Source organism: Bubalus bubalis, chromosome 3 (genome assembly GCF_019923935.1).
Source record: "Bubalus bubalis isolate 160015118507 breed Murrah chromosome 3, NDDB_SH_1, whole genome shotgun sequence".
In the NCBI taxonomy this organism is placed as follows: domain Eukaryota; kingdom Metazoa; phylum Chordata; class Mammalia; order Artiodactyla; family Bovidae; genus Bubalus; species Bubalus bubalis.
The window spans coordinates 118,584,680-118,602,954 of record NC_059159.1 but is presented as its reverse complement, the minus strand read 5'-3'; the positions used below and the strand labels follow the sequence as shown (position 1 = coordinate 118,602,954).

At 40.2% G+C, this 18,275-nt stretch overlaps 1 long non-coding RNA gene across 1 annotated transcript in view; it reads left to right on the top strand.

Moving 5' to 3' along the window:
- LOC112583909 overlaps positions 1-18,275 on the top strand; it is a 47,720-nt gene that overhangs the window by 11,244 nt on the left and 18,201 nt on the right. The window contains exon 7 of the long non-coding RNA XR_006549970.2: positions 793-903. This is a non-coding gene — a long non-coding RNA (uncharacterized LOC112583909). The remainder of the gene's footprint in view (positions 1-792; positions 904-18,275) is intronic.

Here is an 18,275-nt window from a genome sequence, read left to right as displayed (position 1 = left end):
CATTTGTAACCTTTAGCTTTCTTCCCCTTCTGTCTGTGTTTACTCCAAACTCTTAGGTCAGAGTCAGATGAATGCTAATCTGTTCTACTGAAATAGTCTAATAACAGATTTTCCTATCACCACATTTTCCCCTACTATAATCTACTCTATATGTCACTGTCAGACTGATTTATCATTCCCTCATTCAAAAAACTTAATGATTTCCCTTGGGGACAACATGGCACCAATTTGGGGCCAGACAGCGCACCTAAAGTTCTGTCTCTGCCACTTTTTAGGAATGTTCTCTCAGGCAAATAACTTTTTTTTCCTACCTTTAAAATGGGGATAATTATTATTATAAACCAGCTATGTATCAGCCACTCTGTATGAATGCATTTATCTATATTATCTCAAATTTGTCAACTTCCTGGAAAGGTAAATATTGTTATTACCATTTTAAGAATGGAAAGACCGGGGCTTGGAGGTAAGTGAATTGCCTATCATTCCAAGACAAGGTGTTTCAGCTGTCTTTGGGTGAGTCAAATGCTCAATATATTGAAAATATGTTCCAGTGATTGCTACAGATGGGAACATATCAGGGTCATACTCAGGGATTACTGATTTGGGGCCCAAGTCGTAAATTACAGGTTTTAAAGTATCAATGCTTCTGCAATGTACTTCCTAGTATTGAATAAGCTTCCAACCATATTTCTCAAACTATTCCTTGGCCAGAGCTTCACCATCTGGATATTATTACCAAATTGATGAATTAGTGTGAGAAAGTGTCTCTTTTATTTCCTCACCTTTCCACAGGCAGCTTGAGGCCTCAGCTGAAGAATAAAAGGACCATAAGCAGAATCTATAAATGGTGAAAGCAAACTGTCAACTGGAATGTATTCAGAAATCCGCTCAGCCTAATGCATGGTAATGATACAGTAAATAATACTGAATGAGTAAATCAATCGATGGATTTTATAATTCATCCTACTTCTGTGCCCAGGCTCCAAAGAACTTCAATTCTTAAACTTAATGTATCAACACAGTAATTAAATTATCTTAGTTGTTGGATATTTTTTATATTCCTTTTGGCTTTTGATTTTTCTACTTTTATTTTTACTATCATTATAGTAGTAATATATTTAGGATAATTAACTCTCTTAAAATGTTTCATCAGGGGTATAAGGGGAAGAGAGGGTAGAATGAGAAAGAGATGGAGAGTGAGTCAGTCAATATTATAGACCACTATTCAACAGACATATAAGTCACATATATATCTATTTTTCCCCACAGTTTTTAAAGATTTTTATTTTATACTGGAATATAGTTGATTTCAAATGTTGTATTAGTACCAGGTATAAAGCAAAAGTGGTCCAATTTTATATATATATATATATATATATATATATATATATTCATTCTTTTTCAGATTCTTTTCCAATATAGGTTATTACAGAATGTTGAGTAGTGTTTCCTGTGCTATACAGTAGGTCCTTGTTGGTTATTTTATATATAGTAGTGTGTGTATGTTAACCCCAATCTCCTAATTTATCACTTCCTCCCATGTTTTCCCTTTTGTAAACATGTTTGTCTTCTATGTCTGTTATGCTTCTGTCTTGTAAATAAGTTCATTTGTATCATTTGTTTTGACTCACATATAAGTGATATCATATGATATTTGTCTTTCTCTGTCTTAGTTCACCTAGTAAGATAATCTCTATGTCCATCCATGTTGCTGCAAATGGCATTATTTCATTTTTTAATAATGGCTGAGTAATACCACATTTTGTGTATGTGTGTGTATATACACACCACATTTTCTTTATCCATTCAGCTGTCGATGGACAACTAGGATGCTTCCATGTCTGCTTCTGCTACCGCTAAGTTGCTTCAGTCATGTCTGACTCTGTGCGATCCCATAGACGGCAGCCCACCAGGCTCCCCCGTCCCTGGGATTCTCCAGGCAAGAATACTGGAGTGGGTTGCCATTTCCTTCTCCAATGCATGAAAGAGAAAAATGAAAGTGAAGTCGCTCAGTCGTGTCCGACTCTTCATGACCCCAGGGACTACAGCCTACCAGGCTTCTCCATCCATGGGATTTTCCAGGCAAGAGTACTGGAGTGGGGTGCCATTGCCTTCTCTGGCTTCCATGTCTTGGCTATTCTAAACAGTGCTGAAGTGAGCACTAGGGTGTATGTATCTTTTAAGTTATGATTTTCTGTGAATATATGCCCAGGAGTGGGACAGCGAGGTCATATGGTAGCACTGTTTTTAGTTTTAAAGGAAACCCCATGATGTCTTCAGTAATTTACATTCCCACTAACAGCGTAGGTGGGTTCCCTTTTCTCCTCACCCTCCCATGCTTTTATTATTTTTAGATTTTTGTGTTGGCCTTTCTGACTGGTATGAAGTGATACCTCACTGTAGTTTTGATTTGCATTTCTCTAATACATAGCTATGTTGAGCATCTTTCCATGTGCTTTGTGGACATCCATATGTCTTCTTTGGAGAAATGTCTATTAGAGCTTCTGCCCATTTTTCACTTGGCTTGGTTTTTTTATATTGAGTTGCAAGAGCTGTTTATATATTTTGGAGATTAATGCTGTGTGGTTGTATCATTTGCAAATGTTTCCCCTCAGTCTGTATGTTATCTTTTCATGTTGTTTATGGTTTCCTTTTTTGTGCAGAAAGCTTTTGAGTTTAATTAGGTCCCATTTGTTTATTATTTTTATTTCTATTATTGGGAGATGGATCCAAAAAGTCAATTATTGAGATTTAGGTCAAGGAATGTCCTGTTTATGTTTTCCTCTAAGAGTTTACAGTATCAGTCTTATATTTAGATCTTTAATCCATTTAAGTTTATTTTTGCATATAGTGTTTAGAGAATGTCCTAATTTCATTCTTTTACACGTAGCTGACCAGTTTTCCCAGCACCACTTATTGAAGAGACTGTCTTTTCTCCATTATATAGCCGTGTCTCCTTTGGCATAGATTAACTGACCATAGGTGCACAGATTTATTTCTGGGCTTTCTGTCCTGTTCCACTGATCTATAAGTCTGTCTCTGTGCTAGTACCATACTGGTTTTGATTACAAAGCCAGAAAGCCTCATTCCTCCAGTTATTTATTTTTTCTTTTTCAAGACTGAGTTAGCTATCTGGAATATTTAGTGTCTCCATAAAACATTCAAGATTTAATTGCTCTAGATCTGCAAAAACTTGCCATTGGTAATTTGACAAGAATTGCATTCAATTCGTAGATTGCCGTGGGTAGTGTACTTGTTTTGCCAAACTGACTCTTCCAATCCAAGAATATAGTGTATCTTTCCATTGATTTGTGTCATCTGCAATTTTTTTCATCCCAGCATCACATAATTTTCATAGTATAGATCATTTCCTCCATAGGTAGGTTTCAGTTCAGCCACTCAGTCATGTTCAACTCTTTGCGACCCCATGCACACCAGGCTTCCCTGTCCATCATCAACTCCTGGAACTTGCTCAAATGCCTGTCCATTGAATTGGTGATGCCATTCAACCATCTTATTCTCTGTTGTCCCCTTGTCCTGCCTTCAGTCTTTCCCAGCATCAGGGTCTTTTCCAAGGAGTCACGTTCTTTGCATCAGGGTAGCCAAGGTATTGGAGCTTCAGCTTCAGCATCAGTCCTTCCAATGAATATTCAGGACTGATTTCCTTTAGGATTGACTGGTTTGATCTCCTTGCAGGTAGGTTTGCTGCTAAGTCGCTTCAGTCGTGTCCGACTCTGTGTGACCCCATAGATGGCAGCCCACCAGGCTCCCCTGTCCCTGGGATTCTCCAGGCAAGAACACTGGAGTGGGTTGCCATTTCCTTCTCCAATGCATGAAAGTGAAAAGTGAAAGTGAAGTCGCTCAGTCGTGTCCGACTCTTAGCAACCCCATGGACTGCAGCCCACCAGGCTCCTCTGTCCATGGGACTCTCCAGGCAAGAGTACTGGAGTGGGGTGCCATTGCCTTCTCCAGCAGGTAGGTTTATTCCTATTTTATTATTTTGTTGAAATGGTGAATGGAATTGCTTCCTTAACGTCTCTTTCTGATTTTTCATTGTTAGTATATAGGAATGCAAGAGATTTCTGTATATTAATTTTGTATCCTGCAACATTACCAAATTCCTTGATGAGCTCAATAGGTTTCTGGTAGCATATTTAGGATTTTCTATGTATAATATCATGTCATCTGCAGAGTGACACTTTTACTTTTTTCCCAATGTGGATTCCTTTGATTTTTTTTTCTCTGACTGCCATGACTAGGACTTGTGAAAGTAACTTTTTTCCATGCTAAGTGCTAAGAAATGCTTAAGTGAAGAGCTAAGGGCTTTGAAACACATACTACAATTCTTTGCCTTCTACACTTCTTTCCCTCTAGTTTATATTAGAATAAAACACAAAAACAAAACAAACAAACAAAAAAGGTTGAAATAGGAAGATGTTCAGCATAATGTGCTTAACAATTTAGGTGTTTTACCACCCGGTGGAGGCCAGCAACCAGAGTAAGTGGGAGCATTCTGGGTATCCTGATTCTCAGAGCAAGAGCCATCCATACTGGCACAAAAGCTGGAGTCCCACAGTGAGGGGAGACAGAAAACAATACCTCTTGTACCAGCAACTGGAGGTATCTGTGAAATGGTGTCCTGGAAACTCTGTCCCATGTGCTCCCACTGTAATTGTTTGTAAAATGGTGGTAAAGCAAAGAGCATTTTGAAAATCTTTTCCTAACCACTCACTGGAAAATGTGAAGGGATCGGCCACCCACTGCAGACAGGGGGCATAAGTGACAAATAGCAGCATTCACCTGTACCTGAGCCTCTGAGCATAGTGTTTTCAGGGAACTGGAATGGAGAAGAAGTGGTTTTCATGGTAAACTATCTAATATAGATATACATCTTTGATTATAAGTTTGTGATAACTTCAGAGTCTTAGTTGGGTCAACATGTATTGCATATCAAACTAAATAGCCCAGTATCTGAACTTTTTGTTTTGCATCTGATTTTGCTTTTACCAATGTGTTCCCATGGTGGTTTGGAGCCTGAAAACCTCTAGAACTTAAAGATATTACCTACCTCTATTGGGATATTTGGAAATGGTTTTAAGAAATGCTGCCATGAAGGCAAGTAGATTACCCACATTACCTGCTTTCAAAGATATATGGCAAAGCCAATACAATATTATAAAGTAAAAAAAAATAAATAAATAAATAAAATAAAATCATTGCTATATAAAAATAATAAAATAAAATTAATAAAAAGACTATTAAATTTGAAAAATAATATTTATTTTTTACTTATGTCTAATGGGAATGATGGCAATGGCACCCCACTCCAGTACTCTTGCCTGGAAAATCCCATGGATGGAGGAGCCTGGAAGGCTGCAGTCCATGGGGTGGCTGAGGGTCTTCACTTTCTGAGTGAGTTGCTCACGACTGAGCAACTTCACTTTCACTTTTTACTTTCATGCATTGGAGAAGGAAATGACAACCCACTCCAGTGTTCTTGCCTGGAGAATCCCAGGGACGGGGGAGCCTGGTGGGCTGCCATCTATGGGGTCGCACAGAGTCGGACATGACTGAAGTGACTTAGTAGTAGTAGTAATGGGAATGATTCAGTCCTAGGAAATAAATCACAGAGCCTTCAGCTAGGAAAATCCTTAGATGCTGTTTAGGTTGTCTCAGTCTCCAACCAGTTTAGGAACACTTTGTAAACCGGTTTCTGAAAATCACCAGTTTCTGCAAAAACACTTCCAGTGATGATAAGTAAATAATTTTGTAAATCAGATGGTTTCATTATGGGTACAATTCTTAATCTTCACTTCTTTCACTCTCAAGCCCTTCTAATACCAAGCTCAAATCCTCACCAAATAGTCTTGTTTGCCCAAACTATGTCTATATTTTTCTCAGTTATTAAATGTGATTTCCATTCACTCATTCATTTGAGTTTATATAATCTTTAGATTTTGAATTTTTTTAAATAAAGAATTCATGGGGATGAGATCAAGATGGTAAAGGAATAGCATGTGGACCTCACATCTCCTACAAAATCATTATAATACATCTACAAGTGGAACTGTTCACACAGAACATCCACTGAATGCTAGAAGAAGATCTCAGACTTCCAAAAGGGCAAGAAAACCTCCAAAAAATCAGGTAGGACAAAAAGAAAATAGGAATTGGGACAGGACTTGTGCCCCAGAGAGGAAACTGTGGAGGAGGAAACTGTGTGGGCTTTCCACACCCTGAGAAGCCCCTTCACGGGCAGGGAGATTGACCTGGGTGGAGGAGTGAGCGGGGCTTCAGCGTCTGGGAAAGAAGTATGGCAGTGGGTTTGCAGGAGTTAAAACAGGGAAAGTCAGCACTGTTGCCCTTCCCTCCCCAGGGTGAAGAAGTTGGACTGTAGTAACAGAGGATGTACTCAGAAACATCCTGGGTGGGCCCACGAGAAAGGCAGGGTGCCATTACTGGGGGGCTGCACAAGGAGAGGGGCAGCACCACCATAAAAGCTTATCTCCCTGTGAGCACTTTTGGGTAAAAACAATACCATTTACAGGGCTTCCCTGGTGGCTCCGCAATAAGGAATCTGCCTACCAGTTCAGGAGATGTGGGTTCTATCCCTGGGTTGGGAAGATCCCCTGGAGAAGGATATAGCAACCCACTCCAGGATTCTTGCCAAGGAAATCCCATGGACAGAAGAGCATGACAGGCTACAATGGGGTCACAAAACAGTGGGACCTACTGAGTAAACAACAGGAGCTCTGGGGTGGCAGGGAACGAGTCTGTGCCACTAAAAAACCCAAGCGCCAAATGCTGCCCCCACCATCCCAGGAGCACACAAGGGTCTCTGCACCTGCACGACACTGAGGAGAGGCAGTAAGCACCCAAACTCCAATCAGCCCCTTGATTCTGGACAAGATCGCAGAGTAAGACGAGCTTACTTCCTCTCACAAAAACACCAAGATCGCAAGTAATTGCTGAGCAACCACTGATAGAGAAGATTGGAAGCTACCAAAACAGATATTCTACATCTAAAGACAAAGAAAATGTCACAAGGAAATGGTAAGAGGGGATCATATGCGATATAATCAAATCTCATACCCACCAGGTGGGTGACCCACAAACTGGAAAATAATTATGGTGCAGAGGTTCTCACACAAGCGTGAAAGCTCTGAGCCCCAGGTCAGGCTGCACAGCTGGGCAGTCTGCTGTTAGGAGGAGGAGTCCCTCAGAGCAGTTGGGCTTTAGTGCAGAACTCCACAGAACTGGGGGAAACAGAGATTCTACTCTTCGGCATACACAAGGCCTTTCCCAGGGGGAAAAGCAGAGACTTCAAAATATACAAACAGCTCATGCAGTTCTAGGTAAAAAACATAAACCACCCTATCAAAAAATGGGCAGAAGACCTAAACAGACATTTCTCCAAAGAAGACATACAGGTGGCCACAAAGCACATGGAACTGTATTCAACACTGCTATGTATTAGAGAAATGCAAATCAAAACTATAATGAAGTATCACCTCACACCAGTCGGAATGGACATCATCAAAAAAATCTACAGACAATAAATGCCAGAGAGGATGTGGAGAAAGGGGAACCCTCATGCACTATTGGTGGGCACGTAAGCTGGTGCAGCCACTATGGAAAATAGTATGGAGGTTCCAGGAGTGGGATTGCTTGGTATATAGCTATTGTAAATAGTGCTGAAGTGAACACTGGGGTACTTGTAATCTTTTTCCCAGAGAAGCCATAATTCAAAAAAATTACAAGCACCCCAGTGTTCACTTCAGCACTATTTACAATCGCCAGGACAGGGAAGCAACCTAAATGTCCATCAACAGAGGATAAAGAAGATGTGGCACATATATACAATGGGATATTAACCATAAAAAGGAACAAAATCAGGTCATTTATAGAGGTTAAAATCAGGTCATGGACCTAGAGACTGTCATACAGAGTGAAGAAAGTCGGAAAGAGAAAAACATCATAGATTAATGTTTATATGTGGAATCTAGAAAAAAATGGTATAGATGATCTTATTTGCAAAGCAGAAATAGAGACACAGATACAGAAAACAAATATATGGATACCAAGGGGTAAGCAGGGAGTGGGAGGAATTGGGACATTGGGATTGAAACATATACACTATAGATAAAAGTGAAAGAAAGTGTTCACTGCTCAGTTATGTCTGACTCTCTGCAACCCCATGAACTATAGCCTGCCAGGCTCCTCTGTCCAAAGTGCCCAACACTATTGATACTGTGTATAAAATAGATAACTAATGAGAACCTACTGTATAGCATAGGGAACTCTACTTAAAGCACCATGGTGACCTAAATGCGAAGGAAGTCCAAAAGGGAGGGCATATATTGTATATGAATGGCTGATTCATTTTGTTATATAGTATACACTAACATTGTAAAGTAACTGTACTCCAATAAAAATTAATTAGAAAAAAGTCTACAAATAATAAATGCTGGAGAGGGTGTGGAGAAAAGAGAATCCTCCTACACTGTTGGTGGGAATGTAAATTGATACACCAACTATGAAGAACAGTATGGAAGTTGCTTAAAAACATAAGAACTACCATATGGTTCAGCAATACCAATCCTGGGCATTAGCTGGAGAAAACCATAGTTTGAAAAGACACATGCACCCCAATGTTCACTGTAGCCCTAATTACAGAAGCCAAGACATGGAAGAAACCTAACCATCCATCATCAGAGGAATGGATGAAGAAGATATGGAACATGTCTACAATGAAATATTACTCAGGCATAAAAACCCAAAAATAATGCCATTTGCAGCAACATGGATAGACCTGAAGATTACCATACTAAGTGAAGTGAGACAGAGAAAACCAATTATCATATAACTTATATGGGAATCTAGAAATATGATAGAAGTGAACTCACAAAACAGATTCACAGATGTAGAGAACAAATTTATGGTTACGATGGGGGAGGGTTGGTTGATGTACACACTACTGTGTTTAAAACAGGTAAGAGCCAAAGACTGTGTAGCAGAGGGAACTCTGCTCTGTATCCTGTAATAACCTGTAAATGGGAAGAGAACTTCAAAAGACAATATATACATGTATGTGTACAACAAACAGCTGAGCAAAGAAGAGAAGCTAAAGGCAAAGGAGAAAAGGAAAGATACAGCCATTTGAATGTGAAGTTCTGAAGAACAGCAAGGAGAGATAAGAAAGCCTTCCTCAGCGATCAATGCAAAGAAAGGAAAACAACAGAATGGAAAGACTAGAGATCTCTCCAAGAAAATTAGAGATACCAATGGAACTTTTCATGCAAAGATGGGCACAATAAAGGACAGAAATGGTAGGGACCTAACAGAAACAGAAGATACTAAGAGTGGTGGCAAGAATACACAGGAGAACTATATAGAAAAGATCTTCATGATCCAGATAACCACAATGGTGTGATCACTCACCTAGAGCCAGACATCCTGGAATGTGAAGTCAAATGGGCCTTAGGAAGGATCACTACGAACAAAGCTAGTGTAGGTGATGGAATTCCGGTTGAGCTATTTCAAATCCTAAAAGATCATGCTGTGAAAGTGCTGCACTCAATATGTCAGCAAATTTGGAAAACTCAGCAGTGGGCACAGGACTGGAAAAAGTCAGTTTTCATTCCAGTCCCAAAGAAAAGTGAAGTCGCTCAGTCGTGTCCAACTCTTTGCGACCCCATGGACTGTAGCCTATCAGGCTCCTCTGTCCATGGGATTTTCCAGGCAATAGTACTGGAGTGGATTGCCATTTCCTTCTCTAGGGGATCTTCCCAAATGAGGGATTGAACCCAGGTCTCCCGCATTGTAGACAGACACTTTACCATCTGAGCCACCAGGGAAGTCCCAAAGAAAGGCAATGCCAAAGAATGTTAAACTATTGCATAATTGCACTCATCTCACATGCTAGTCAAGTAATGGTTAAAATTCTCCAAGCCAGGCTTCAATAGTATATGAACCGTCAACTTCCAGATGTTCAAGCTGGATTTGGAAAAGGCAGAGGAAGCAGAGATCAAATTGCCAACATCTGTTGGATCATTGGAAAAGCAAGAGAATTCCAAAAAAGGATCTACTTCTGCTTTATTGACTGCACCGAAGCCTCTGACTGTGTGGATCACAACAAACTGTGGAAAATTCTGAAAGAGATGGGAATACCAGACCACCTGACCTGCCTCCTGAGAAATCTGTATACAGGTCAGGAAGCAACAGTTAGAACTGGACATGGAACAACAGACTGGTTCCAAATAGGAAAAGGAGTACATCAAGGCTGTATATTGTCACCCTGCTTATTTAACTTATATGCAGAGTACATCATGAGAAACACTGGGCTGGATGAAGCACAAGCTGGAATCAAGATTGCTGGGAGAAATATCAATAACCTCAGATACGCAGATGACACTACTCCATCTTAATTCACTTAGTATATCCCTTGAAGGGCCATCCGTGGTATTATTAATGTCTGTCTACTTCTCTTTCTCTCTTCAGCAACCATCTTAGCTTAAAATGTTATCAGCATTCAGTGCCCTTTTCACTGGACTCCCCAGGTCACTTCTGTTTCCATTGGATTCTAGTCTCCACATGATAAGATCAGATCATTTCATTCCATTGCTTAAAACTTTCATGACTCCTAGAATAAAGGCCAAAAGTCTCTGCATGCTGTCTCCATCTACATGGTCTTCCCCCTGCCTGTCACCACAGTGTGAGTTTGGGCTGCTACCCATCTGCTGCATGCAGGCATGAGACAGTACCAAATGCTCTCCAGTCTCAGGGCTATGAGAGTTCTGGCCCCTGCTCTTCATGTCACTAGCTTTGCCATGCTATGCGTGTGCATGCTAAATCGCTTCCGTCATGTCTGACTCTGTGCAACCCTATGGACTGTAGCCTGCCAGGCTCGTCTGTTCATGGGATTCTGTTTCATTTCAAAAGTCTTCCCTGACTTTCCATCCTAAAATGGACACTATTTTACAAATCTGTGGAATCCTTTATCTTTTTTTAACAGCATGCATTTTTAACACAACTAAGAGTTTGCATGCTGCAACTAAAAATACCACATGCTATAAATATGATCAAAGATCCCTCATACTGCAACTAAGACCCTCACAGCCAAAAAAAAAAAAAAAAAAAAGAAAGATACGTTTGCTCGTTTAATAAATTTTTGTCTTTGATGAGACTGAGGACAGAAAGGAGGATATGTCTTTCTCCAACACTTTCTCTGCATTTCTAAGCAGAACATATTGTTTGGCATATGCAGATGCTTAATAAATATTTAATGATTGATTGAATAAATGAATGCACTTCCAGTTTTTATTAAATGTACTAAGATCCTTCAAAATATTGTGATTGAATTAAATAGGGATGTGATTGTTAAAAACTGTTGACCTTGGAAATAGTCATACAGTGATTTCTGTACTTCATTATGGCCTTAAAATAACTCTGTATTTATCTCTTTTTTGAATGTTTAGTTCTCTGTTTTTCACTATTTTTAAATTTTCATATAAATTCTACAAAAACATTTCCTCAAAATAAAAAGGTTGATGAAAGAATACAAGATTAGCCCTCACTATCAATTCACTATCAATACTTTGGCCACCTGATGTGAAGAGCTGACTCACTGGAAAAGACCCTGATGCTGAGGGCAAAAGGAGAAGGAGGCGACACAGGATGAGATGGTTGGATGGCATCACTGACTCAATGGACATGAGTTTGAGCAAACTCAGGGAGATAGTGAAGGACAGAGATGCCTGGCGTGCTGCAGTCCATGGGGTTGCAGAGAGTTGGACATGACTTAGAGACTGAACAGCAACAACAATCAATTCAGAATTTGACCCCATATGAAAACCAAGTTTTCCTGTGTTTTACTAAAGGAAAACATATCTGAATCAATGAAATAGAGTATTTTAAAAAAATCATGCTTTCAATTGGATTGTCTAGCTATGAAATCTTGAATAAATTAACTATTGACCACTTCATTTGTATATAAAATACAACTATTATTTTAGAGAATAATTGCAAAATCTATAAAATGATGATTATGACTGGAACATTGATAGGAAACTGCAAGTACTATATATAATTATCAAATTAATGAAGAATGCAAATATCATTGCAAGGTAACATTTCAACCTAAAAAAAGGAATGTGTTCAAATAATATGGATAAAATAAATCTCACAAATTATATTAAAGCTTGCCCTCCCTATTTCTTAAATTAAGGTTCAGTAAAATTTCACTGAGCTAGTTTGAATTACAGCCTATGACTGAAAGCAATAAAACAACATTCAAAATACAAAAATTTTAGCTGATAGTAATTTACAAAAATTAACATATTAAAGACTCATTCATATTTCAAAAGCCCCCAATTTGGCTGTTTTGTTATTATCAGAGGTTGGCAAACAACAGCCTGCAGGCCAAATCTGGCTAGCCATCTGCTTTTGTATGGCCCACCAGCTAAGAATAGACTTTTACCTTTTTAAGTGGTTGAAAAGATCAAAAGAAGTATATTTTATAACATGTAAGTGTTATATGAAATTAAAAATTCAATGTCCGTAAATTAGGCTTACTTGAACATAGCCATGCTTATTCATTTACATATAGTCTATGGTAGCTTTTGTGCTACAACTGCAGAGTTGAACAGTTGGGACAAAGACTGTATGTCCTAAAATATTTAGTATCTGGCTCTAAACAGAAAAAGTTTGCCAACTCCTATTTGTACCATGGTATCATATCTAGCCTGTTATGTATTTTGTTCCTCTTGGGATCTATGTGTTCAATCCTGCACTTTTGTGTGCCGAGGATTTCCATGGTGACTCAGATGGTAAAGTGTCTGCCTGCAATGCAGGAGACCCAGGTTCAATCCCTGGGTTGGGAAGATCCCCTGGAGAAGGGAACGGCTAACTACTCCAGTATTCTGGCCTGGAGAATTATATGGACAGAGGAGCCTGGTGGGCTACAGTACATGGTGTTGCAAAGAGTCAGATACAAGCGAGCAACAAACACTTAACACTTTGTGTGCTGAGTGGTTCATACAACTGAGCGACTAACACTTAACATTTCATGTGGTGACTGGTTCTGGCATTAGAACATATCCTTGCTCTACTGATTTAAGACAAATAAACTTGCCTGAATGTTTATTGTTCTTCATCAATCACTTAAGTCTCCTGGTTTCTGGCCTCCCCTACTTCCTACCAAATCCTAACCTGCTTGTCTGCTCAGGTCTTAAGTCTTACATGAAATAACCTTAGAAACTATTCTCATGGATTGTCCAACCACTTCACCCAAAGGCCCAAGAGAAAATTATATTGTAAAGTATATAATCTCAGAGGCTCCCTGAGGAAACTGTTATAAATGAGCTTTGTTTTTCTGAATAGGAATCCAGCATCAAGTGAAGTAATGATCCAAAGTAAAGACATATGTAAATGTTCATGAACAGTTAAAAATGATCAAACATGTATTTCAAATTACAGACTTTTAGAACTGGCAGGATGGTTGGAAATAATCCATTTAAATTTTCTTATTTTCAGATAACGAAATTGAGGCCCATGCATTCTTTTCCAAGATCCCACAGCTAGTGGGTATCACAGACTGTACCAAAACTCATATCTCCTGGTTGCAGACCATACTGCTAACTTCTTTAACAATGTGGCATCACTTAGTATGCGAAATGTATTGCGTAAGGTACATCACTCAGTTCACTTCAGTCACTCAGTCATGTCTCACTCTTTGCGACCCCATGGACTGCAGTACAACAAGCTTCCCTGTCCATCACCAACTCCCGGAGCCTACTCAAACTTATGTCCATTGCATTGGTGATGCCATCCAACCATCTCAATCTGTTATCCCCTTCTCCTCCCGCCTTCAATCTTTCTCTGTATCAGGGTCTTTTCCAGTGAGTCGGTACTTCGCATCACGTGGCCAAAGTATTGGAGTTTTAGCTTCAGCAACAGTCCTTCCAATGAACACTCAGGACTGATTTCCTTCAGGATTGATTGGATCTCCTTGTAGTCCAAGGGACTATCAAGAGTCTTTTCCAACACCACAGTTCAAAAGCAACAATTTCAGTGCTCAGCTTTCATTATAATCCAACTCTGACATCCATACATGACTACTGGAAAAACCATAGCTTTGACTAGATGGACCTTTGTTGGTAAAGTAATGTCTCTGCTTTTCAATATTCTTGCTAGGTTGGTCGCAGCTTTTCTTCCAAGGAGCAATCATCTTTTAATTTCAGGCTGTGGTCACCATCTGCAGTGATTTTGGAGCCCCCCAAATAAAGTCTGTCACTGTTTCCATTGTTGCCCCATCTATTTACCATGAAGTGATGGGACCGGATGCCATAATGTTAGTTTTCTGAATGTTGAATTTTAAGCAAGGTCTTTCACTCTCCTCTTTCATTTTCATCAAGAGGCTCTTTACTTCTTCTTCGCTTTCTGCCATAATGTTGGTGTCATATGGGTACCTGAGGTTATTGGTGTTTCTCCTGGCAATCTTGATTCCAGCATCTGCTTCACCCAGCCTGACATTTCACATGGTGTACTCTGCATATAAGTTAAATAAGCAGGGTGACAATATACAGCCTTGATGTACTCCTTTCCCTATTTGGAACCAGTCTGTTGTTCTGTGTCCAGTTCTAACTGTTGTTTCTTGAACTTCATATAGATTTCTCAGGAGACAGGTCAGGTGGTCTGCTATTTTCATGTCTTTAAGAATTTTCCACAGTTTCTCGTGATCCACACAGTCAAAGGCTATGGTGTAGTCATTAAAGCAAAAGTAGATGATTTTCTGGAACTCTTGCTTTTTTGATGATCCAGCAGATGTTGGAAATTTGATCTCTGATTCTGCTGCCTTTTCTATATCTAGCTTGAACATCTGGAATTTCATGGATCATGTTCTCTTGAAGCCTGGCTTGGAGAATTTTGAGCATTTCTTTGCTAGTGTGTAAGGCGAGTGCAATTGTACAGTAGTTCGAACATTCCTTGGCATTACCTCTGTTTGGGATGGGAATGAAAATTGACCTTTTGTAATCTTGTGGCCAACGCTGAGTTTTCCAAATTTGCTGGTATATTGAGTGCAGCACTTTCATAGCATCATATTTTGGGTTTGAAATAGCTCAACTAGATTTCCATCACCTATACTAGCTTTGTTCATAGTGACGCTTCCTAAGGCCCACTTGACTTCACGTTCCAGGATGTCTGGCTCTAAGTGAGTGATCACACCATTGTGGTTATCTGGGTAATGAAGATCTTTTCGTATAGTTCTTTTGTTTATTCTTAACACCTCTTCTTAATATCTTGTGCTTCTGTTAGGTCCATACCATTTATGTCCTTTATTGTGCTCAACTTTGCATGAAATACTCCCTTGGTATCTCTAATTTTCTTGAAGCGATCTCTATTCTTTCCCACTGTTGTTTTCCTCTATTTCTTTTGCATTGATCACTGAGGAAGACTTTCTTATCACTCCTTGTTATTCTTTGGAACTCTGTATTCAAATGGGTTTATCTTTCCTTTTCTCCTTTGCCTTTCACTTCTCTTCTTTTCTCAGCTATTTGTAAGGCCTTGTCAGAAAACCATTTTGCTTTTTTGCATTTATTTTACTTGGGGATGATCTTGATCACTGCTTCCTGTACAATATCATGAGCCTTCGTCCATATTTCTTCAGGCACTCTATCAGATCTAATACCTTGAATCTATTTGTCACTTCCACTGTATAATCATATGATATTTGACTTAGGTCATACCTAAATGGTATAGTGGTTTTCCCTTTCTTCAATTTAAGTCTGAATTTGGCAATAAGGAGTTCATGATCTGAGCCACAATCAGTTCCCAGTCTGATTGTTTAAAGCTTCTCCATTTTTGGCTGTGAAGAATATAATCAATCTGATTTCAGTATTGACATCTGGTGATGTCCATGTGTAGAGTCTTCTCTTGTGTTGTTGGAAAATGGTGTTTGTTATGATCTGTGCGTTGTCTTGGTAAAACTCTATTATCCTTTGACCCACTTCATTTTGTACTCCAAGGCCAAATCTGCCTGTTACTCCAGGTAGCTCTTGACACCCTACTTTTGAATTCCAGTCCCCAATAATGAAGAGGACATCTCTTTTTGGGTGTTAGTTCTAGAAGGTCTTTTTGGTCTTCATAGAATCTTTCAACTTCAGCTTCTTCAGCATTACTGGTTGGGACATAGATTTCAATTACTGTGATATTAAATGGTTTGCCTTGGAAACGAATAGAGATCATTCTGTTGTTTTTGAGATTGCTTTGAAGTACTGCATTTCAGACTCTTTAGTTGACTATGATGGCTACTTCATTTCTTCTAAGGGATTCTGGCCCACAGTAGTAGATATAATGGTCATCTGCATTAAATTCACCCATTCTAGTCCATTTTAGTTCGCTGATTCCTAGAATGTCAATGTTCACTCTTGCCATCTCTTGTTTGACCACTTCCAATTTGCCTTAACCCATAGACGTAACATTCCAGATTCCTATGCAATATTGCTCTTTAAAGCATCAGACTTTACCTCCATCACCTGTCACATCCACAACTGGGTGTTGTTTTTGCTTTGGCTCCATCCCTTCATTCTTTCTGGAGTTATTTCTCCACTGATCTCCAGTAGCATTATTGGGTACCTACCAACCTGGGGAGTTCATCTTTCAGTATCATACTGTTTTGCCTTTTCATACTGTTCATGGGTTCTCAAGGCAAGAATGCTGAAGTGATTTGCCATTCCCTTCTCCAGTGGACCACATTTTGTCAGAACTCTCTGCTATGACCTGTCTGTCTTGGGTGGCCCTACAGGGTATGCCTCATAGTTTCATTGAGCTAGACAAGTCTGTGATCAGTGTGATCAGTTTGGTTAGTTTTCTGTGATTGTGGTTTTCAGTCTGTCTGCCCTCTGATGGAGAAAGATAAGAGGCTTATGGAAGCTTCCTGATGGGAGAGACTGACTGAGGGGGAAACTGGGTCTTGTTCTGATGGGCGGGGCCATGTTCAATAAATCTTTAATCCAATTTTCTATTGATGGGCAGGGCTGTGTTCCTTCCCTCCTGCTTGACCTGAGGTCAAATTATGGTGGAGGTAATGAAGATAATTGTGACCTCCTTCAAAAGGTCCCATGCACACACTGCTGCACTCAGTGCCCCCAGCCCTGCAGCAGGCCACCACCAACCCACACCTCTGCTGGAGTCTCCTGGACACTCATGGGCATGTCTGGGTCAGTTTCTTGTGTGAACACTGCTCCTTTCTCCTTGGTCCTGGTGCACACAAGGTTTTGTTGGTGCCCTCCAAGTGTTTGTTTCCCCAGTCTTGTGTAAGTTCTGGTGGTTTCTTGGTGGGGTTAATGGCAACCTCTTCCAAGAGGGCTTATGCCATACCCAGGTCTGCAGCACCCAGAGCCCCTGCCCCTGTGGCAGGCCACTGCTGACCCGTACCTCCACAGGAGATACACAGACACAGTTCTGGCTCAGTCTCTGTGGGTTGGGCATGCGTTTTGTGCCCTTCCCAGGTCTGAGCAGCTCAGGCAACCAGGTGCTTAGCTAGCGCACTGTCCTGGGTGGGCCATGCATCTTAATCACCTCCCTGGTCCCGGCCGCTTGGTTTCCTTGGGGCGATGCATGAACACCATCTCAGGCTTGCTGTATGTGTCCTCTGGATAGCTAATCTCAGGCTGTGACCCTCCTGGTGGATTTCAACCATCCAGGATCTCAGGAAGACTTGGTTAGCAGTTGGGAGCCTCCTCACAGTATGGTGGAAGATGCTGTCTCTGGGCTGAGATTGTAACAGCCTCTTGCCTTCAGTAAGGTACATAGAAGATACAAATATATTTTATCAAAACTGTGATTATTTAAAATTAACACTAATAAACACTAATTAAACTTTACCCAATTTATTTGTCTTTGCTTATCTTCTTGAAATGCAGAGTTCTGTTTTGTATTTGTAGGAGCATGGTGGGGAAAATTAGCCAGAGTGGGGATGTGACAGGCTGGGGCCTAAAACCCGGGACCAATGCTGTACTGCTTGCACCCGGACAAGCTTTTCCTCGAGCAACAAAACATAAGCTACAAGGGATTAAAAATAACCATGTGCATGCACAGTTGGGGCAATTATGAACAAGATATAAAAAGACCAAAACCTCCTGCCACTTCTGAATAAGGAGCAAAAGCAGGGTGCACAAACCACCACCTAGGGGATGGGCAAACCACCCAAGCCACCGCTCTGGCCAGATTCCTGGCCCTATCCTTACCTTATAGAAGGAACCAGCTTGCTCCCC